This window comes from Dermacentor variabilis, unplaced genomic scaffold (assembly GCF_050947875.1).
Source record: "Dermacentor variabilis isolate Ectoservices unplaced genomic scaffold, ASM5094787v1 scaffold_12, whole genome shotgun sequence".
Taxonomy (NCBI): Eukaryota; Metazoa; Arthropoda; class Arachnida; order Ixodida; family Ixodidae; genus Dermacentor; species Dermacentor variabilis.
In genome coordinates this window covers 10,188,453-10,212,479 of record NW_027460280.1, presented here as the reverse complement: position 1 = coordinate 10,212,479, position 24,027 = coordinate 10,188,453, and the positions used below count along the sequence as shown (strand labels likewise).

The 24,027-nt window shown below is 48.2% G+C and overlaps 1 protein-coding gene and 1 pseudogene across 11 annotated transcripts in view; one reads left to right on the top strand and one right to left on the bottom strand.

The window, feature by feature from the left end:
* Vps8 (vacuolar protein sorting 8) overlaps nt 1–24,027 on the bottom strand; it is a 947,651-nt gene that overhangs the window by 237,632 nt on the left and 685,992 nt on the right. The window lies entirely within an intron of this gene.
* LOC142566180 (uncharacterized) overlaps nt 231–24,027 on the top strand; it is a 30,580-nt pseudogene continuing 6,783 nt past the window's right edge.

Genomic DNA, 24,027 nt, shown 5'->3' with positions numbered 1-24,027 from the left:
AATTAAAGTGTCCTGCCCTGTTTTATCAGTTCCTGTGGCTTGTGAATCGTGACACTGGTGGAGGTACTGGGTAAATGTTTGGGACGCCTGTCAACAGCCTCACATCAAGCCCAGGATATTTTCCACATGTCGAAACACCTGTTCACCGTGCCAGTCGTTGCCTATTAGGCCTAAGTCCAGAATTTGGTCCCCTACCAGGAAGTCTGCCTGTTACCACGAGTGCCCAAGCCATGACAGACCCAGGCCCTGCACAGGTGACTCTTTTGACTCCTCGATCTCCCATGAGCTTCCACGGCAGCGCCTACGAGGATGCAGAAGACTGGCTCGAGGAGTACGAGCATGTAGCCAAGTATAATGAGTGGCATGCTGGACAGAAGCTCTCCAATGTGTATTTCTCTCTTGAAGAAGGAGCCCGTACATGGTTTGTAAATCGCGAGGGAATCTGGCCAAGCTGGGATGAGTTCCGCCGCCAGTTCCTCCATACGTTCGGGAGCATCGAAAGGCAAGACCACACACACTGTCTTCTTGAATTACGCATGCAAAAGACGAATGAAACTGTTGCCATGTTTGCTGAAGACATGGCTCGTCTTTGTCGTCATGCAGACCCCAATATGTCCGAGGCAAAAAAACTCACCCTCAACCAACCTTAACCTCATGTGCGGCATAAAGGAGAAGCTGCTTGCCGGTCTTGTGCGGAACCCACCGACTAGCCTCGATGAGTTTATTAAAGAATTGACAGCCATAGAGAGTGTGTTACACCTACGCAGTTGCCAGTATAATCACCTGACCAGCACTGGACCGACAAGCGCTGCAGCAGTGACGGTCACAGACGAGGTTTCCTTGCACCGGCTGATACGCAAAGTTGTTCAGGAAGAAATTAAGAAGCTCACTGCCATGCCAAATGAATGCACAGCTGCATCAGTGGCTGAAGTCATGTGCCAAGACATAAAGCAAGGGTTTCTGGCTCCCGAGCCAAATTCCCAGACGTGGCAGCCCAGCTACGCAGATGTTATCCGTGAACCACCACCTCCGATGCCGATGCCACAGTATCACCAGCAGTCAGCACCAGCATTACCTTGGTACCATATGGAACAACCGGCGCGACCATCGCTTCGCATAACCGACATTTGGTGCACAGCTGACTACAGGCCCTTGTGCTTCCACTGTGGGGAAGGGCCTGTAGTCAGCACGATAAGGGCCACATCTGCCATCATTGCCCTTATCGCGTTGCAGGGTACCAAGCATTTCCATCAACTGCTTCTTGTCGTGCTTTTGACGGCAGCTGAGCAAACATCGATGCGAATTCGACGAGCTGGCAAGCCCATTCTCCTGGTTACCGGTTGCGCTTCCCTTCTCCGGGACATCGTTTTCCAGCTGCAAGATGCAGTTCCACCGACGTGGCCCGAGGGCGATCTCCCAGCCCACGCCGGGGAAACAGAAGGCTGTGGACTCGGGGGAAAAGGTTGCCACACATGAATTGCTGAAAATCCCCCACTGCCGTCGAACGAGAAACCAATACAGCCGGATGATTTGATGACAGACGAGATTGTTAACGGTGATGTTAGTGTATCAATTGACGGCCACGACGTGACAGTGCTAGTAGACACTGGCGCAGACTTTTCGATACTAACTGAAAAATTGGCAGACAGACTTCGCAAAGTGAATATGGAATGGTCAGGGCCGTACATTAGAGGTGCTGGAGGCCAGCTACTGACACCGACTGGCAAGTGTACAGCAAAGGTCAACAAGGGAATTCGTCATTCGTCGCAAATTTTGTTATTCTCCCCGACTGCTGCAACGATGTAATCTTACGTATGGTGTTCTTACGCGAGTATAGCGCCGTCATCAACATACCAGAAGGTATACTAACCTTTCCTGGGGACGAAAGTGCAGAACTACAACGCAAGTCCTTACGCATCATAAGACGTGACTGTACCAAAGTTATATTGCAGTCTTGTTTCCGTCAGGTGCAACACAGAGTACAATGGGGAAGGTATTGCCGAGCAGATAATTACACTTTTGCTCACTCAAGGTGTTGCCACACCCAAAAGTCTCGTCAAAGTAATGCACGGGCAAACAGAACTACTGCTGACAAACTTCAGCAAGCAACGACGACACATTGCAAAAGGCGCAGCAGTTGCTTACCTCGACGAGATTGTGGAATTCGGCAAATGCTTTGCATTACAACAAAGAGATCAAGACACTTTGGCACCGTTACCTGTTCTTGACGTGAGTACGAGCTTATCACCAGCGGAAAGGCAGCGCCTTGTGGACCTGCTTCACCAGTTTCGCTATTGCTTTTTGTCGACATCCAGAGTTGGTGAGACTCCACTGGCGAAGCACCGGATTATCACGAAGGAGACAGCAAGACCAATCCAACAAAACCCGTACCGTGTAGTGCCAAAATAATGTGAAGCGATCCAAGAGCAAGTGAAGAAAATGCTTGACAACGTGATCCAACCATCAAAAAGCCCGTGGGCATCGCCAGTAGAGATTGTCACAAAGAAAAATGGCAGCGTGCGTTTTTGTGTCAACTACCATAAGCTGAATCGGGTGACAAAAGAAAGATGTATACCCATTACTTCATATCGACGATTCTCTCGACAGGCTGAGGCATGCCCGCTACTTCTCGTTGATGGACCTCAAAAGTGGCTATTCGCAAATCGAGGTTGATGACAGAGACAGGGAAAAGGCTGCTTTCGTAATGCCTGATGGGCTTTACAAATTCAAGGTCCTGCCTTTCAGTTTATGCTCAGCTCCAGCAACTTTTCAGCGACTCATGGATATGGTTCTGTCAGGCCTGAAGTGGCAGACATGCCTAGTATACCTCGGCAACGTCATAATTTTTTCGGAAACGTTCGAGGAACACCTGAGACGGCTGCTGGCAGTTCTACAAACAATACGGTCCACCTGCTTAACACTGAAAGCAGAAAAGTGTCACTTTGGTTTCGAGGAACTCCATTTTTTAGGTCATGCTGCGAGTCATCAAGGCGTCCACCCTGATCCCGACAAGATCACAGCCGTCGCAAAGTTTCCAACGCTGACGGACAAGAAGGTAGTGAGGCGTTTTCTAGGTCTCTGCTTGTATTACCGAAGATTTATAGCCAATTTTTCACATATAGCTTCACCGTTAAAGTGCCTTACAAGAAAAGACGTTGCCTTCATTTGGGGCGAAGAAGAACAAGCAGCATTTAATTATCTCCGACAACACTTGCAAACACCTCCTGTACAGGCTCACTTTGACGAGGACGCTCCTACCATGATTTATACAGACGCTAGCAACGTAGATTTAGGCGCTGTGCTCCTGCAGTGGCAAGACTCAGCCAAGAGAGTCATTGCATATTCAAGCAGGATGCTCTCACGTGCTGAGTCTAATTACTCAACCACAGAAAAGGAATGCCTTGCAGTGTTATGAGCAGTTATGAAGTTTCATATCTCTATATCTCTATAGCCATATCTCTATGGTCATTCCTTCAGTGTTGTCAGCAATCATCACTCACTTTGCTGGCTGACGAACTTGAAGGATCCGTCCGGTTGACTACTGTGTAGGAGCCTCAGGCTTCAAGAATTCAATATGACAGTGGTGTACAAGTCTGGACGAAAGCACTCCGACGCCAACTGCCTTTCAAGATCATTGATTGAGCAGGAAGTCACAGAAGATGATGAAGACATGGCTTTTATAGGTGTTCTAGACACGGCCACGACTGCTCGTCAGCAGCGGGAAGACAGCGAACTGTTTCCGCTTATTGATCTTTTAGAAGGCCGGGTTAAAAGCGCACCCAAAACATTTGCAAGGAGCTTGCCATCATACTGCTTCCGTAATGATGTTCTCTACAAGAACTCCGCAAGCAGAAACACCCGCCTACTTGTTGTCCTAACGTGCCTCCGTCATGAGGTCTTGCAAGCCTGCCACAATGAACCGACATCTGGCCACCTCGGCTACATGCGAACACTAGCCCGAGTCAAAGAGAAATATACTGGCCAAGGATTGCCACCTTTGTGAAGCATTACGCGTTCACATGCCTCGAATGTCAGCGACGCAAACCACCACATATGAAACCAGCTGGGCTACTACAACCAGTCCAACGGCTCACGAACCCATTTGTCCAAATCAGGATGGACCTTCTCAGACCATTGCTGGCTTTCAATACTGACAATAAGTGGCTAATAGTTGCCACCGATTACCTGACACGCTATGCAAAAACCAAGGCCCTTCCAAGCGGCACTGCAGTTGAAGCAGCGCGATTTTTTATTGAAAACGTGGTTCTGAGGCACGGTACACCAGTGGTGATAATAACGGACAGAGGGACTGCCCTTATGGCTATACTACTAAAGACAGTGCTCAGCCTCAGCAGCACGGCTCACCAAAAGACCACAGCCTATCCCCCACAAACGAACGGCCTAACAGAACGCTTGAACATTCTATTGACATTCTATTGCCGACATGCTGAGTATGTACGTAGACATGGAGCATAAAAATTGGGATGGCATTCTACTGTACATCACGTTCGCTTACAACAAGACTATCACCGACATGCTGAGTATGTACATAGACGTGGAGCACAAAAATTGGGATGGCATTCTACTGCACATCACATTCGCTTACAACACTGCTCAACAGGAAACAACGCGAAAGACACCATTTAGCGTTCTTCATGGCTGTGAAGTGACGATGATGTTTGATACAATGTTGCCACATAACTGCGGTGATACAGGCATGCACACTGAAGCTTTCGCTCAACATGCTGAAGAAGCGAGACAACTCACCCGCATCAGAATCGCCAGACAACAGGACTACAACAGGCTACAATCAACGGTGCCGATACATCACATATCACCCAGGCGACAAAGTGTGGGTTTGGAGTCCCACCCGTCAGTGAGGAAGCTAGTACTTTGGTACATACAAGGTCCGTGCCTCAGCAACCTAAACTATGAGGTTATCCCTGACAGTTCTGCTTCCTCCAGGGCGAGGCAGCATCCACCAGAAGTCGTGCACATTGTGCGCATGAACCCCTATTGTTTGGAATGAAGTGAAATGCCCTCACCTCATCTGACACATCTTCCTACCGCTAGGTGAGCATCGGGACGATGCTCTCTCTGGAGGGAGGCAAATGCCACATCCAATACGTGGCACGTAGAGAAAGACGAAGTTCTCGCGCATTGCGGAAGAGAAGACGAGATCCCTGCGTAATCGTTTTTCAGTTTGCCTGCAATTAAAGTGTCCTGCCCTGTTTTATCAGTTCCTGCTGCTTGTGAATTGTGACAATATATATATATTGTAATGAAGAAAAAGAGCACAAGGACAAGGGCAGCCAGATCGTCTGTTCCGTGCCTGCAGTGGAACCAATGGGCCAGTCGGATCGCCACTGCTTAGCAAGAGCTTCAGCCGTTCGGGCAGCCAGCTGTTACTGCTCTGCGTGACCTTCCTTCTCAATTACGAACAGACGCTGCCAACTGAACTGTTCAAACACTCCATTACAATTGGTGGAGGTGCGGGGTATTAAAGAACATCTACACCCTGGAACTCCGGTCTCGGACTCTGCCTCCCGTTATGCCTGACTCTCCCCAGCCGACGTCGCCACCACCCTCCGTTGCCTGCTCTGGCGCTGTCCCGCAACGCCATGCAGCGGTTTTCAGCGGTATGGATGAGCAGGACGTCAATGAATGGTTGTCTACATATGAAAGGGTGAGCTCGCACAATCGATGGGACGATACCGCCAAGTTAAATGCCGTCATCTTCTACCTTGCGGGAGTGGCTCACCTGTGGTTTAAAAATCACGAAGCCGACTTTGAGTCCTGGTCTGCATTCAAAGCCAGTTTCGCTGAAGTTTTCAGTCGCCCTGCCGTCTACAAGTTGCGCGCCGAGCAGCGGTTACGAGAGCGAGCGCAACAACCTGGTGAAACATTCACCTGTTATATCGAAGACATTCTGGACCTGTGCAAATGTGTGGATGCTTCTATGCTCAAACATGAGAAATTGAAGCACATTTTGAAGGGCATCGCCGATGACATTTTTCAAATGTTGATCACCAAGAGTCCGCGCACCGTAGCAGAGCTCATGAACTTGTGCGAAAGCTACGACGAGTTGAGGAGGCAGCGCGATTTGACCAGGCACCCCTCAGTGGCTGACGAGGCCCTCTCTTCCATGACCGCCTTCCCTGATCGCTCCTCCCTCCTCAGACAAATCCAAGCTTTCGTGCGGGAGGAAATTGCACGTCAGCTCTCTCTATTGCCCTTCGCTGAGCTACCCCAACAGCAGCCGCTGCCGTCACAGCCTCCTACACAGCTCGCCCCTACGCTCTGGCGGGTTATTGAAGAGCAAGTTGCTGAGGCTCTACCAATGCAGCATCAGCTGTACCCTGGCGCCACGCCACCTACTTACGCATCCGTCGCGGTGCAGCCTCCTTGTCAACCACTCGTTGCACTACATCCACGGCCGCTACCACCCGTTCGTCATCCCGTTCATCGACCTGCTCCTGCGTTTGCTAATCCTTGGCGCACACAAGACAACAGGCCCATAAGTTATGCCTGCGGTATTCCCGGCAATGTTGCACGACTCTGCCACCGCCGCATGCTGCACTCTGATGGGTTGGTGCAGTCGCCTCCCTACGCCGACGTGCAACCTTTTCAAGACACTTATTTTACTCGGCAGTCGAACAGGCCACCAGCCGAGCGCCCGGTCCTTACACGTCGTTCGCCTTCCCGGCGTCGCCGCTCATTATCCCTCATGCGCCAGCGCCCTTCACCCACACAAGAGGAAAACTAAGCGCCGCAGTTCAGGAGGCAAGAACTGCGTCGCCATTAATCTGTACAAGTACTCCGTTGCCGCCTTCGAATGTTGTCGACCTTACTGTTGACGGCGTCCCTACAGTTGCGCTAATTGATACTGGAGCAGCCGTGCCTGTCCTAAACGAACGCCTCTCTCGCGCCTTACGAAAAGTTACGACACCACTTTCTGGGTTTTCTCTTCGCACAGCAAGCGCCCAGCCAGTGCATCCTTCAGCAGCATGCACAGCTAGAGTTGTTATTCAGGGCGTTCTCTATATTATGGAATTTGTGGTTCTTCAGTCCTGCTCTCACGACGTGATACTTGGGTGGGACTTTCTTTCGCAAAATAACGCCGTCATCAATTGTGCATGTGCTGAAGTCGAATTATCGCCTCTGTGTGGCGTACCCCTCGTCAGCGCCACTTCTCTTCCCGCTAAGCTAGTCCTTCGGGAAGACATCGCCATACCGCCGCACTCGTCTGCTGTTGTTCTCGTCTTCTGTGGCGCTGTCTCTGAAGGCACTGTCCTCTTCACTCCTTCGGAACTCTTCATAACCCACAAAGATGTTCCCCTCTTTTTCACCACACTTGACATCTCAGCCGGTCTCAGCGCCATCGTTGTCTGCAATCCTCTTCCTACAGCCCTGACGGCTCTTTGCGGTGAAGCACTTGGCCAAGTTCAGCCTCTTGATGACATGTTTATAACCGATGTACCGGATGCTTCGTATACAGAGCTCACTGACTTCTGTGCACTTTCCACTTCTGCTCCGCCATCACCTGACTTATTCACACCTTTCATTGCCGATGACCTTACTTCCGAGCAGCGCTCCCAGCTTCTTCACCTGCTTGCCCAGTTCCGTTCTTCTTTTGATGTCGCTCAGCCTATTCTGGGTCGCACATCAACCGTAAGCCACCACATCAACACTGGCTCCAACGCACCATTGCGGCAGCGCCCGTACCGCGTATCCGCCAAAGAACGTCAGGTGATCAGTGAGCACGTGGACGACATGCTTCAGCGTGGCGTCATTCGACCTTCCAATAGCCCATGGGCATCACCAGTGGTTCTCGTCACAAAAAAGATGGTTCTATTCGGTTCTGCGTCGATTATTGCCGTCTTAATAAGATAACGCGAAAAGACGTTTACCCTCTACCATGCATTGACGATGCTCTCGACAGCTTGCAAGGCGCTGAATTTTTTTCTTCATTGGATTTACGTTCGGGCTACTGGCAGGTCCCGATGTCAGCAGTTGATCGCCCTAAAACTGCATTCATTACTCCGGATGGTTTATACTAATTTAATGTGATGCCATTTGGCCTATGCAATGCGCCTGGTATGTTTGAACGAATGATGGACAATATCTTGCGCGGTCTAAAATGGAGCACGTGTTTGTGCTACCTCAACAACATCGTTGCGTTCGCCCCTTATTTCAGCACGCATCTTCTTTGCCTTAGGCAAGTGTTGACGTGCTTGACCAACGCAGGCCTGCAACTGAACCTGAAAAAGTGCCAGTTCGCCATGCGCAAGCTCATGATTCTAGGTCACGTCGTATCACAAGACAGCATTTGCCCCGACCGATCAAAACTTCATGCTGTGACAGAGTTTCTGAAACCTAAGACACTCAAAGAACTCCGTGCCTTCGTCAGCCTCTGTTTTTACTTCAGATGCTTTGTTCGCTATTTTGCCTCAATTATATCACCTTTGACACAACTCTTAAGTGGCGCCAACGACCTAGCCTCCTGGACTCCTGCTTGTGACACCGTGTTCGTGACCTTACGCCGTCTCCTGACATCTCCGCCTATACTGCGACACTACGACCGCACCACCCCAACTGAAGTGCATACCGATGACAGTGGTATTGGCCTTGGCGCTATCCTTGCGCAGCGCAAGCCTGGCTACTCCGAGTACATCGTTGCTTATGCCAGTCGTGCGCTGACCAAAGCGGAACGCAATTACAGCGTCACAGAAAAAGAATGCCTGGCCATCGTTTGGGCACTTGGGAAGTTTCGCCCTTATTTATATGGCAGGCCTTTCCATGTCGTTACTGACCATCACGCCCTTTGTTGGTTATCCTCTTTAAAAGACCCATCTAGACGCCTTGCCCGCTGGGCTCTGTGCATTCAAGAATACGACATACACGTCATCTACTGCTCAGGTCACAAGCACGCTGACGCCGACGCACTGTCCCGCTCTCCGCTGCCAGCCGACACAGCCTCCCTCTCCACCATTGAGGCAGTATCCTCGGTCGACATCGCTACCTGCGCATCAGAACAGTGCAAAGATCATTGGGTGGCCTCTCTTCTGGATCTCCTTTCTGGTTCGCCTGCATCTCCCATCTCCCGCTCCCTGCGTCACCAGGCTGCCCACTTTGCTGTCCGGGATAACCTCTTGTATCGACGCAACTACCAGCCCGATGGTCGCAAGTGGCTCCTGGTTATCCCTAAGACTTTGCGTTCCGCCATGTGCGTGTCTTTCCATACTGACCCACAATGTGCACACGCAGGCGTTTTGAAGACGTATGACCGCCTGCGGCAACGTTACTACTGGCGAGGCATGTTTACTTTTGTCCAAAAGTATGTCCGCTCGTGCCCGCAATGCCAACGCTGCAAATCTCCGCCTCATCCGGCCCACGCTTTATTACAGCCGCTTCCGTGCCCTGCTCGTGCGTTCGAACGTGTGGGAATTGACCTGTACGGGCCGCTACCGCTAACACCCGCTGGCAAACGATGGATTATTGTCGCAGTTGATCACCCTACACGCTATGCTGAAACCGCTGCTCTACCTGCAGCGATCGCCAGTGACGTTGCATCCTTTCTGCTCCATCGTTTCATTCTTCGTCATGGCCCACCTCGGGAGCTGCTGAGTGATAGAGGCCGTGCGTTTTTGTCACAGGTGGTTGAAGCACTGCTTGCTCAATGCCGCATAGGTCACCGGACCACCACGGCATACCATCCTCAAACTAACAGGCTTACGGAGCGTTTCAATCGCACCCTAGGTGATATGCTCGCCATGTACGTTTCATCGGAGCATACAAACTGGGACATCATCCTCCCATTTGTCACGTACGCATATAATACGGCTACACAAAGTACTACAGGATTTTCTCCATACTTTCTTCTCTACGGTCGCGATCCTTCCCATACCATCGATACGGTTTTGCCTTATACACCAGATGCGTCAGAGTGTGCTCCTGTTTCAGCCGTCACCCGATACGCCAAGGAATGCCGTCAATTAGCCCGAAAGTTCACCTCCGCCGACCAACAATGACAAAAAGCCAATCGTGATGGCGACGCTACGAATCCGAACTTCGCTGCCAGCACACTTGTCTTGTTGTCCGTGCCTGCTACCACGCCTGGACTTTCAACAAAACTTCTCTCGCAGTATGATGGACCATACCGCATCGTCGAACGCACCTCTCCGGTCAACTATGTCATACAGCCGCTTACACCGACATCCAAAAAGTGCCGCCGTGGACGGGATGTTGTTCATGTTCACCGCCTGAAACAATTCTATGACCCGCTGGTCTCCCCGTCGTAAGCCACCAGGATGGCGCCGCTTTTGCACCGGGGGTAATTGTAATGAAGAAGGAGAGCACAAGGACAAAGGCAGCCAGATCGTCTGTTCCGTGCCTGCAGTGGAACCAATGGGCCAGCCGGATCGCCAGTGCTTAGCAAGAGCTTGTGCCGTTTGGGCAGCCAGCTGTTCCTGCTCTGCGTGACCTTCCTTCTCAATTACGAACAGACGCTGCCAACTGAACTGTTCAAACACTCCATTACAATATATATATATATATATATATATATATATATATATATATATATATATATATATATATATATATATAGAGAGAGAGAGAGAGAGAGAGAGAGAGAGAGAGAGAGAGGTGAAGGAGAGGGAGGAGTGGTAGCGAAGACCCACCTCCCGCCAGAAATAAATTTCTGGCTACGCCACTGGACATGTGACACGATTGTGACACGCAGACTGAATTTGACCTACAAATAGCCTGTTGGCGGTGGAAAACTCATTGGTTTAATAACTCCAATACAAGGCTACAAGATAAACACTACATGAAGAGAGTTGTACTGGTGTGATGTAGGGCCCGTCGTTAGAGTAACAGCTCCCTGCTCTCACCATTGCCTGCCCCCACACACAGACAAAGTGGGAGCAAGCGAGGGAGCACTTGATGGAATCGGCTATCAATTCAAATGTTAAGTTTGTATTTCTTGAAAATGTATAAATCTGCTTTCATAGAACAACAGAAAGCTGAGCTAGTTGGTAAGGATTCATAATGCAAAAAAAAAGGGGCAAGGCGTGCAGACATGGACATAAGAGAAGTGGACAACACGAACGCATTTGTGTTGTCCACTTCTCTTCTCTTGTGTTTGTGTCTCCACGCCTTACCCCTTCTTTCATATATTAATGATGCAAATGCAGTTCACTTCAGCATTATTATTTCATTATTTTCTGACGATTGTGTTTTGTACAGAGATATTTCTGGGCAAAAGATCAACCTGAACTAAACAACAACAAAAACAATATTTTAGAATAGTGCAACATATGAGGAATGCTTCTTAACATTGAAGAAAGCATCCTTCTGCACGTTACACATGGAAAACACCCACTAAAGCACACTTATAAATTAGGATTGTCAACATTACAAGAGGTTACGAAGTAGAAATACTTGAAAGTTACTATTACTAACAATATATCTTGTAACATCGATGTTGATCATCGTATGCGCATCAGCCTCGTGTAAATTATGTTTACTAAAACATAAACTACGAAATGCCCCAGCTAGTGCCAAACTTTTCAGCTACATACCCTTTATTCGGCCTAAACATGAGTATGCATCTGTAGTTTAGGACCCCGTACTAAACATTATATTAAAAAGCTCGCAAGTATAACAGCCGTTTGATTTATTCTAAATTTTCGGTTTGATTCACCTGCAGAACAAACAGTATACAGTTGCTTGCTGCCTTGACTTTCTTTATTAATAATTTCATAATTCAACCTTCCATATACCTTTCAACAATTAGACACACCCGGCACCACAAACCCCCCTCTTTGATTCCATATTTTGCATGTACAGAAGTGTTCAAGTATTCATTTTTTTTCCCACAAACTATTAACGACTGGAACTCTCTGTTGTACCCAATTGATTCCGTTACTAAGTGGCATGTGCTACTTTATTCTTCATGTGTGGTTGAATGCCGTTTGAATCCACTATGCTTGGACCTGTACACGGTCTGCAGTATTGTATAAGTAAATAAGCTAAATCAAGGTGATCTGAGCATCGCAGCTGAACTTGCGATGTTCTACAGTAACTGACAAAACCTGAAACAGGCGCATCTGCATCTTTACTGCAGGCAACTTTCTTAAAACAACCAGACTAGATTAAAATGGATCCTGCACAAGCCAAGGACAGTGAACGCAGTTCCTCTAATAAGGCAGGCAAAGATGTCCTCTCGCAGAAACTCGGTGATTAAGGTGCTAACTTGGGCTGGTTGGTACATGTCTGAAAAAGAAAAGAGTAACAGTGCAAAGAACAGGACATGCAGACTGAGACAGACAATTCGCTGTGTCGCTGATCAGTAATTTGTAGGATCTAACTGCTGAAAGCAGTTTAAAAGGACGCTTTTCTGTTTGCTCAACAAGTGACGCAATGCCGAAGCTGTACGTAGGGTGTTTTATGGCCTCCCTACTTTCTGAAGTATGGGAACGTGGAGGAGTGCGACGTTGTCAAGAACAATGCCTTCGTGCACGTGAACTCTGAGGAAGAGTCCAAGTTGGCCATTGATGCACTGCACAACTCTCGAGTTCATGGGTGGCAAGATCCCAATCAAGGCTTCCCGCAGTTCCCACAGTAAGGTGTGGCCCAAGCCAGGCATGGGCGGCCATGGCCAAAGCTACCGTTGTGGCCGCCAGGGCCAACACTGGTCTAAGCAATGTCCACAAAACCGAAACACTCGCTTTGACTCGGTGATGCCCATGCTGCCCCCTGGTGGTGGCAGCCCGCTGGCGTGCTACCCTGGTGTTGGAGACCCAGAGCGGCTGGGCAACAGCTCTGGTGGCCCCGATCGGTTCCTGGATCGGGGTGGGGCCTACAGTGACAGGGACTTTGAGGCTGTGTTAGCTACGGCGACTGCATACGACCCTATCCTGATCTGTATGAGTGCCAGGCTGCTCCACCACCACCCCTGTCAGCTGCTTTAGACAACTTCTACTACTACCGTCAACCATACGAAGACTTTGGGAGCAGCTACTCTGGCTCTCAAGATGGTCCATCAGTCCAAGCCAGGGCTATGGCAATAGCTACAGTTACTCGACTACGCTTTGTCTGTCTCAGCCTGCAAGTCCTGTTCTTTACACTCTTACTCATTTTTTTCAGTCAGTGGTTAACTTTTGTAGCCATTCCATACCGCTATCCTTGAGCGCCTGTACTAATGACCTTGTAAATTACATCAATTCTTCTTCCCTGCCTGCTCTTGTAAGGCACAGTTAAAAAAAATGGTGTTCATTCACCTTTGTGTGAACCCTTGCAACTGCGCCATACTCAGCGTATCGCTGCTTCTTCAACCATTTCACTACTTCTGCACCAAACTCTGCAGGTTGACCAAGCCCAAGAAGCATGGCAACAACCACGGGCGACAATACCTAAGCTAATGGCAGAAGCCATTGTACATGTCTTCTTGCTTTATGTCAGGCTAGGGAGTTGCTCAATGAAATATTTTCCAGACATTCTGGGCACCATGGTATCTGCATCTAGCTTCAATGAAATTCATTTGACAGTCAACATTTTTATGGGAGGTGTGTTTCACTCATCGCTTGCTTCATCACCGATTTCATGAGCTTGTGTGTACAGCCTGCAATCCTCCCTTTTCATGGCACGACGGTGCATGCGCCCTGCCCTAGCGGATTAGTCGCGAAACGTTTTGGAAGGGTCACGCGCCTCGCCGCGCACCGGAATCATCATCATCATCATCCTAGTTATGCCCACTGCAGGGCAAAGGCCTCTCCCATACTTCAACAACCCCAGTCATGTACTAATTGTGGCCATGTCGTCCCTGCAAACTTCTTAATCTCATCCGCCCACCTAACTTTCTGCCGCCCCCTGCTACGCTTCCCTTCCCTTGGAATCCAGTCCGTAACCCTTAATGACCATCAGTTATCTTCCCTCCTCATTACATGTCCTGCCCGGTTATCTTCCCTCCTCATTACATGTCCCGCCCATGCCCATTTCTTTTTCTTGATTTGAACTAAGATGTCATTACCTCTTGTTTGTTCCCTCACCCAATCTGTTCTTTTCTTATCCCTTAACGTTACACCCATAATTCTTCTTTCCATAGCTCGTTGCGTCGTCCTCAATTTAAGTAGAACCCTTTTCATAACCCTCCAGGTTTCTGCCCCGTAGGTGACTACTGGTAAGACACAGCTGTTATAAACTTTTCTCGTGAGGGATAATGGCAACCTGCTGTTCATGATCTGAGAATGCCTGCCAAACGCACTCCAGCCTATTCTTATTTCGATTATTTCCGTCTCATGATCCGGATCCGCCGTCACTACCTGCCCTAAGTAGATGTACTCCCTTACCACTTCCAGTGCCTCGTTACCCATTGTAAATTGCTGTTCTCTTCCGAGACTGTTAAACATTACTTTAGTTTTCTGCAGATTAATTTTTAGACCCACTCTTCTGCTTGGCCTCTCCAGGTCAGTGAGCATGCATTGCAATTGGTCCCCTGAGTTACTAAGCAAAGCAATAACATCAGCGAATCGCAAGTTACTAAGGTATTCTCCATGAACTTTTATCCCCAATTCTTTCCAATCTAGGTCTCTGAACACTTCCTGTAAACACGCTGTGAATAGCATTGGAGAGATTGTATGTCCCTGCCTGACACCTTTCTTTATTGGGATTTTGTTGCTTTCTTTATGGAGCACAACGGTGGCTGTGGAGCCGCTATAGATATCTTTCAGTATATTTACATACGGCTCGTCTACACCCTGATTCCATAATGCTTCTATGACTGCTGAGGTTTCGACAGAATCAAACGGTTTCTCGTAATCAATGAAAGCTATGTATAAGGGTTGGTTATATTCCACACATTTCTCTATCACCTGATTGATAGTGTGAATATGGTCTATTGTTGAGTAGCCTTTACGGAATCCTGCCTGGTCCTTTGCATGACAGAAGTCTAAGCTGTTCCTGATTCTATTTGCGATTACCTTAGTAAATAGTTTGTAGGCAACTGTCAGTAAGCTGATCGGTCTATATTTTTCAAGTCTTTGGCGTCCCCCTTCATATGGATTAGGATTATGTTTGCATTCTTCCAAGATTCCGGTACGCTCAAGGTCATGAGGCATTGCGTATACAGGGTGGCCAGTTTCTTTAGAACAATCTGCCCACCATCCTTCAACAAATCTGCTGTTACCTGATCCTCCCCAGCTGCCTTCCCCCTTTGCATAGCTCCCAAGGCTTCCTTTACTTCTTCCGGCGTTACCTGTGGGATTTCGAATTCGTCTGGACTATTCTCTCTTCCATTATCGTCGTGGGTGCCACTGGTACTGTATAAATCTCTATAGAACTCCTCAGCCACTTCAACTATATCATCCATATTAGTAATGATATTGCTGGCTTTATCTCTTAACGCATACATCTGATTCTTGCTAATTCCTAGTTTCTTCTTCACTGCTTTTAGGCTTCCTCCGTTCCTAAATGCATGTTCAATTTTATCCATATTATACTTCCTTATGTCAGCTGTCCTACGCTTGTTGATTAACTTCGAAATTTCTGCCAGTTCTATTCTAGCTGTAGGGTTAGAGGCTTTCATACATTGGCGTTTCTTGATCAGATCTTTCGTCTTCTGCGATAGCTTACTGGTATCTTGTCTAATGGAGTTACCACCGCCTTCTATTGCACACTCCTTAATGATGCCCACAAGATTGTCGTTCACTGCGTCAACACTAAGGTCCTCTTCCTGAGTTAAAGCAGAATACCTGTTCTGTAGCTTGATCTGGAATTCCTCTATTTTCCCTCTTACCGCTAACTCATTGATCGGCTTCTTATGTACCAGTTTCTTCTGTTCCCTCCTCAGGTCGAGGCTAATTCGAGTTCTTACCATCCTATGGTCACTGCAGCGCATGTTGCTGAGCACGTCCACATCTTGTATGATGCCAGGTTTAGCGCAGAGTATGAAGTCTACTTCATTTCTAGTCTTGCCATTCAGGCTCTTCCACGTCCACTTTCAGCTATCCCGCTTGCGGAAGAAGGTATTCATTATCCGCATATTATTCTGTTCCGCAAACTCTACTAATAAATCTCTCCTGCTATTTCTAGTGCCTATGCCATATTCCCCCACTGCCTTGTCTCCAGCCTGCTTCTTGCCTACCTTGGCATTGAAGTCGCCCATCAGTATAGTGTATTTTGTTTTGACTTTACCCATCGCCGATTCCACATCTTCATAGAAGCTTTCGACTTCCTGGTCATCATGAGTGGATGTAAGGGCATAGACCTATACAACCTTCATTTTGTACCTCTTATTAGGTTTCACAACAAGACCTACCACCCTCTCCTTAATGCTATAGAATTCCTGTATGTTACCAGCCATATTCTTATTAATCAGGAATCCGACTCCTAGTTCTCGTCTCTCTGCTAAGCCCCGGTAGCACAGGACGTGCCCGCTTTTTAGCACTGTATATGCTTCTTTTGGCTTCCTAACTTCACTGAGCCCTATTATATCCCATTTACTGCCCTCTAATTCCTCCAATAGCACTGCTAGACTCGCCTCACTAGATAACGTTCTAGCGTTAAACGTTGCCAGGTTCATATTCCAATGGCGGCCTGTCCGGAGCCAGGGATTCTTAGCACCCTGTGCTGCGTCGCAGGTCTGACCGCTGCCGTGGTCAGTTGCTTCGCTGGGGACTGAGGGCCGGGGTTTGATTGTTGTGTTCATATAAGAGGTTGTGGCCAAGTACTGCACCAGGGTGGCCAATCCTGCTCTGGTGAGGGAGTGCGTTATCGGTTCTGGTCACCGGGATCAGGCCACACTCCAAGCCTGTTTATGCAATTTTATCAACACGCAGATTTTTTTTTTAATCCAGAGGAAAATCGCGCGGCACCGGGATTCGAACCATGGACCTCTTGTACGCGAGGCAGGTGTTCTATCTCTACGCCACCACTGCGCACCGGAAAGCACCCCTAAAAAAAGTGCTCGGACGTCCGCAGCTGTAAACACTCGTGCCATGTACCGTGTTGAAACTACACTCGTACCTCAACGTCAGGGCAGTGCCGAAAACGCTGCAACTTCACTTTGATACAGAAAGCGGTCAGGGCCTTGTCTGAACTGCACCATGAACCAAATAGTTGCTGGCTTGCATTGACAGCTATCAAATTTAACAAAAAACTTGTGTGTTACACTTGAGCGACACTTCAAAAAACATCACATTGCTGACAAAATCTGCTTGCAGCATTGGTGCTCTCTTGCAGGTGGTGGCAGCGCATGCTTACTTCACATACACGTTTAAGGTGCAGTAACACTGGGTCGTTACGAGACCGACAAGACACTGACTTCAATGATTGACCAACTATTGTGCGCCACTGAAACCACTTTATCAGAGCAGGCCGACAACAACGCAACCGACGAGCATGAGTTGTCATACTGCAGCGGGCTTTCTTGTTGATGGCACCGTCAAAATCAGCGTGCCAACCATCTTTGGACCGAATCTCACGCGATCGGCCATGGACCTGACAATGCGATAGCGAAAGCGTCTTCCCTTGTATGTATAATTATTCGCGCTCAAAATGAGTCAAACATGCCGACTAAGTTGAAATGCAGAAGCTTCAACCCTCTCAAGCCGTGCACATGAAGTTTGAGCCAACGTTGATCCTGTTCAGCAAAGCTTAAGCCTGGCACCATCAAGTTCGTGCGCCCGCTGTAAGTATACCAGCGGACCTTAACTAATAGAAAACTAATAACAGAAAAAGCGACCTCCAAGTGCAGAAATCAGCGGCAACAAACTCCAAAGCATCTGCATCGGCAAATGAAACTCGGCATGCCTTTATCGGCCGCACTGTTTCCACAACAGCGCACTCAGGCCTGCACACCCAGTAGCCGGTGAGTGCTACATGGCCTCCAGGAGTGACATGCTGCCCCGAGGAAGCCATTAATAATGATTCGCGATCCAGGAAACGCACCACTGATGCGCACACGTGGGCACAGGTACAGAAATCAACCGGCGAAAGCCCCAGCACCCTTGCAAAACGTTTTCAGCGGCAAGCGGCAGAGGGCAGCACAGGAAAATGAAAAAGACGGATTAACACATTTTCACTTCAATCTAGAATAGTTGAAACAGATGCTCTTTAAGAACTACATCTTCGAGGAACAAGCAGCCCAAATCACCACTCTTCTTGGAAGGTACATTCGAAAGAGTGTACTTTTGAACTGAAGTACCCAAAGAATGCTCCCACTTTCTTTGGGTATTTCACACTTTTCAGGAGCCATTTATCTATACAAACTCGAACCTCGTTATAACAAAATGGGATCAAACAAAATAATGCACAGAAGTAAATGAAATTACTCTTGAACTCTCCATAGAGATCCACCTACTTAAAACCTAGTTTTAACAAAGTGAAATCGTCCTGCCAATGGATATAACGAATTGAATTCGTCTCTGAAACCAAAAAATACCCGACCATTGCATGCCAAATACATCACTTTACACCGGGTTCAGCACTTATTCACCACTTCAGTTGAAAACTCCCGCGTCCCTGTGTCGAATATGCGGTCAAGCAACACTGGTCTTTCTCACTGCCACGCGTAACTGTGCACAAGGAATGGCTCAATATCGCACTTCTCCATACACCTCTTTCTCTTGCTGCATGGGCCATGCCATGCGGTTGTGTGAAAGATTGGTTCATTCACTTCTACTCACCTCCGAGATGTCCCCGGGGCAATTTCAAGGGTCACGTGGATGTCTGCACAAAATGAAATTATGGAGTTTTACGTGCCAAAACCACTTTCTGATTATAAGGCACGCCGTAGTGGAGGACTCCGAAAATTTCGATCACCTGGGGTTCTTTAACGTGCACCTAAATCTAAGTACACAGGTGTTTTCACATTTCACCCCCATCGAAATGCGGCCGCCATGGCCGGGATTCGATCCCACGACTTCGAGCTCAGCAGCCCAACACCATAGCCACTGGGCAACCACAGCAGGTCGATGTCTGCACAAGTGTGCAGCTAAGTGCAGCAGTGTGAAGGATTAGTGCATTCACTTCTTTCTCTAAGGCATGCTGCGCAGACAGCTGCAGCTGGACCTGGCCTCCAAGATCTCCAGTGCAAGTTCGGGGTTTACGCCTAAGCCGTGCACTCACTTCTTCCTAAGGCCTGCCACGTGAGCTGGCAGCCGAGCGTGGCGTCCTGGATAGCATTGTCACTGGTGCAATCTCAGAGGCTATGAGCTGGTCGAGCCAAGTTCGCTTGCCTCCTAGATCACACAGTGGAGCGCTGTGTTGTGTGCCACCTGCTGTCAAGTGGAAGCAGACGTGAGCCAGGTGGAAAATGGATGCAAAAGACCATCACAATCAAACAGAAGGCGCCTGTCCAAAGGCTGTTCTGTCAGGTGCCAAGAAGTTGCGTGTTGCACACGCAGGAGATTCTTTTGTTGTTTAATTCAAATTTCCTCATGTGTAATGCCATCTTCTTATTTCCATGTTTACAACTATGCAAACCTTTGGGCATATATTGCAGTACATATGACAATAACGGACATAACGAAGTAATTTCGGCTCCCCCTTCAACTTCATTAAAACGAGGTTCTAGTCTGTTTGTCTCAGAATCAGAATTTTTATTATTAGAAGTTGGGTCACATTAGAAGTATTTAGTACACAGAAGGAGGTCCCATAGTCAAAGACTGTACCGGGACCTCCTGTACAATAATAGTTATTATAGTTAACATCTCAAAGCAACAGTAGCAAATAATAAGGAAGTATACAAGCAACAAGAAAAGAACAGTTAAAGAACAAGATACAGAATTGATTACAAATAACGTGGTGTAGCATATCTCATGGTAGCAGGAAAAATTGTGCGGGAACAAAATATCAACAGTTTATTTACAACAACAAAATAAAAAAAATAAATAATAAAAAAAAGCGATCAAAGACTGACTGCAGTAATCCTTGTCATTAATCTGGCAATAAAAAATGCATTTTTAGTTCTCCTTTAAATTGTGATAAAGATCTTTCGTTTTTCATTATGAGAGGAAGAGTGTTTCATATGGATATGGAAGTGAATTCTACAGTCTGTTTACCATAGTTAGTGCGGATTCTTGGTAGAAGAAAATTGTTATTCAATGCAAATCTGGTGGTACTATGAATCATCAGGTTAGATGATGAAAATGGGATCTATGGTAGCTCATTATTTACACATCTGTAGAAAAAAATACCTAGGTTGTATTTAGCGAGTCCTGAAATGGTGAGGTTGTTATTCTCATGTAGTAGGGAAGTTGCATTAGAAAAGCGTGGACTGTAAGTAATTATTCTTATGGCTCTGTTCTGAACTGTCTGGAGAGACGCAATATGAGTATTATATATGTTATGTGTTATTATATGTGTTATATATGTTGTCTGTGTTCATATCTAACAAGGTTAGTGCATCAGGCTGCTGTGCTGAGGTAACAGGGTTCAAAGCCAACCATCAGACCAACTTGGGTCACTGAGTATGTGGCAATGTGTATATACGCACCACTCTTCACCGAAGCTCTTTCAAGCCAACATAGGTCACTACAGATGGGGGACTGGGTAGGCACTGCTGTTTGGAGAAACTCTCCGACTTGGAGCACTGGGTATGTGCCACTCTGTCTTCAGTGGACCTCGTTGATGCCAGCTTGGATCATTGGCTATGTGTGCTGCTCTACAATGACGAAAAAGATGCCTTAAATTTCTTCAATGCTGAGCAGAATCAAACCCATGTCACAAAGGTTCCTCAAGGCTCACAACCCTATGCATTAGCAGGCTGCACCAAAAATGCACTGTGTATGTGCTGCTTTCAATGAATGCCTTTCACGCCAACACTTCAGTGAGCCGGGCCATGAATGCAGTATGTGCCACTCTTCAATGAGCCTCTCACCACCATGGGTCACTTAGTATGTGCCACTGAGCATGCAGTCAGCGAGGGAACAATTCTCAGCGTTTGCAGGCACCCGTACGCTTCGTTTCTCGTCTCAGAAGCCACACATAGACTTTTTGGCAGTGTCGCTGGTGGCGCAGCGTGTCCAGAAAGAAGGGCAAGAGAGGAGCCTCGTTGCTGCATGATGCATTTTCAGTGTTTGGAAGCGCCAGCGCGCCATGCATTTCGGAGGCTACGCCCAGGATTTGCGGCGGCAGGGCTAAGGTAAATTCACATGGTTGCAAAGGCAAGGCTGAAATGTGGTTTCAAATCCATGAGCCGCGACATCAATTATGGTCATACGATTGAAGTGCGACTATATCTCGAGGGCAAAACACCAGCTAATGAAAATTATGTATGCATTACATCACTAATGGAAACATTTGAAAAAGTACAAACAATGCCATTAAAATAGGAAAATGTAAAGTCACAGGCTGTTTGTTTCCATTCATGAATAATTATGAGTACAAAACTGTGCAGGCTTTCTGCAGTTTGCTCGTTGCAATGCTTCCTGAGAAATGCCACAATAGTATTACCCTGTTTAACACTGTAATGTCGTCAAAAATTCTTTATGTGCAGCCATAAGAAGTTATGGCAATATATATATATTGACACAATGATGTGGGGCTCCCGCACCGCAGGACGGCGCGTGCAAAGGTCGGCGCCATGAAAGATGATGAAGCGCGTAAGCTGCATGCTCTTCTTCTGGCCCGCCGTTAAAGAGAAGCGTCTATTTTACAAGACTCCGTCTTCAGTCCTCATTACATTTTTCTAGTGGAGGTGCTGCGTACATGCTACCACTCCCAAATCGAACACAGTCTACAAGCCCAGTACGAAGTTCGGTCGAGCTGACTCCTGTTCACGTACAGACAAGCCGTCGACTTCAAGGACTGCCACCTGAGCACGAGCCTCTACCCAATCAAGTCAGAAGGATGACTACATCGGTTCCGTCTTCTTCCTCAACCGCGCTGACCCAGGTCGTCCTCAACCAGTCGTGATTCCCCACGTCCTTCCATGTGGACACCTTCGAGGATGTAGAGGACTGGCTCGATCACTTTGAGCGTGTTGCAGAATTCAACGGCTGGACTCCAGAGCACAAGCTAGTCAACGCCTACTTTGCCCTCGAGGACTATGTGCGGACATGGTTGGAGAACTGTGAGGCGGCCCTATCGACATGGGACGAATTCCGACAGCAGCTAATCAGCACATACGCCAGCCTTGATCGCAAGTAGCGAGCTGAATCTGCAATTCAGGCGAGAGTACAGAGGCCGAACGAAAGCGTCGCAATGTTTGTTGTCGAAGATATGTGCCGACTTTTCCGACGTGCGGATCCGTCCATGCCGGAAGAAAAGAAGCTCAGGACTTGATGCGTGGTGTCAAGCAAGAGTTATTCAGTGCCCTAATATGCAACCTTAGCATTGCAAAACCGTTGCAGAGTTTCTCGCGGAAGCCATATAAATGGAAAAGGCACTACAGCAGCGAACAAGGCAGTACAACCACAATGTGTCGACCCTATCGCGTTACCCTCTCACTACACCCCTGGACAATACTGAAGGCTTGCGAGAGCTCAATAGGCCTGTTGCTCAAGAAGAGCTCCAAAAGCTTCAGGTGGCTCCGGCATCGGCATCGCGACTCGCTCTGGCTGAGGTCGTCCGGGAGGAAATCAGAAAGGCAATTCAAGTCCCAGGGCAAAGCGAGACACCACAGCACGAGGTACGGCAGCCACAATCTCGCATGTCGTATGCAGAAGCTGCGCGAAGTTCGTTGTCCCCGATTTTTCGCGATGTGAGCAACGGCACGGACTTTCATGGTGTGCACGCCGTTGAACAAGCAACTGGCGACTTCAGGCCTTGCAGCATGCTATTCATGGCTGAAACACAACCACCACGCAAGAGCGATGTATGGTGCACTGCAGACCGGAGGCCCTTGTGTTTTCATTGCGGTGAAACCGATCAGCTCTACAGGGCGTGCCCGTACCGCTGAGCTGGGCTTCGTGGATTTACCCTGAATGCGCCGTGCCCACGCAATGGTGAATGCCCCCTGGAGATTGAAGCTTACCTCGCGGACGCCAGGATTTCGTTTGCCACACGATTCCGTGACCCCCGGTCACCGTCACCCGCCCGAAACAGGTCTTCCAGCACCGTCTTCACGCCGAGCACAACAAGGCGTCGCTCACCCAACCCTACCTCCCGGGAAAACAGTCCAGCGACCTGCGGAGGTGAGGTTGCTGACATTGCGAATGCTGAAGATCCTCCACTACGACAACCGCGATATGACGTAATTGAGACGCATAGAAAGCAGTGTAGTTCAGTGTCAGTATTCTGTGACGTACCAGTTACCAGATGACCACGAAGTCACGGCGCTAATCGACACGGGTGCGGACATGTCTGTTATGAGCCAGAATCTCGTGCGTATACTGAACAAAGTTTCAACACAATGGACCGGAACTCAGATTCGTACTGCAGGAGGTCACCTCATAACTCCAATGGGCCAGTGCATGGCACGAGTCAACATTCGGGGCTTGACGTACATCGGCAACTTCGTCATTCTTCCTGAATGTTCAAAGGACCTTATACTCGGCATGGATTTTCTTCAGGCAAATGGTGCCATCATTGACCTGCAAGAGTCTAGAGTCAGCTTTGCTACTATGCATGCCACTATGCAAGACAACGACTGTGACATCGCACTTCGCGTAGCTGACGATCACGTCACGTTGCCACCCAAGAGCAGTGTGCTTACCCTTGTCCAATGCGACATGGAGGACGACGCCAAAGGAATTGCTGAGGCAAACATGCCCCTGCTTCTTGTGCGCCACATTTGCATAGCCAGAGGGCTTCTTCAGGTGTGAAACAAATGTTCAGTCATTTTGCTAACAAACTTTAGCAATGTGTATGGGCATGTACTGCGAGGAACGACAATTGCATATCTTCGCGAAATCATTGATGTTACTGACATTGCCACATTGGAAACCGCATCGTCTCAGCAATCTGAGTTACCCAGCCTAAAAGAATGGATTCACATTAATGCTGCTCTGCCAGACCATCGAAAGACAGTCTACCGAGTCTCGCGAATGAATTTGCGGACTGTTTTTCAATGTCATCCAA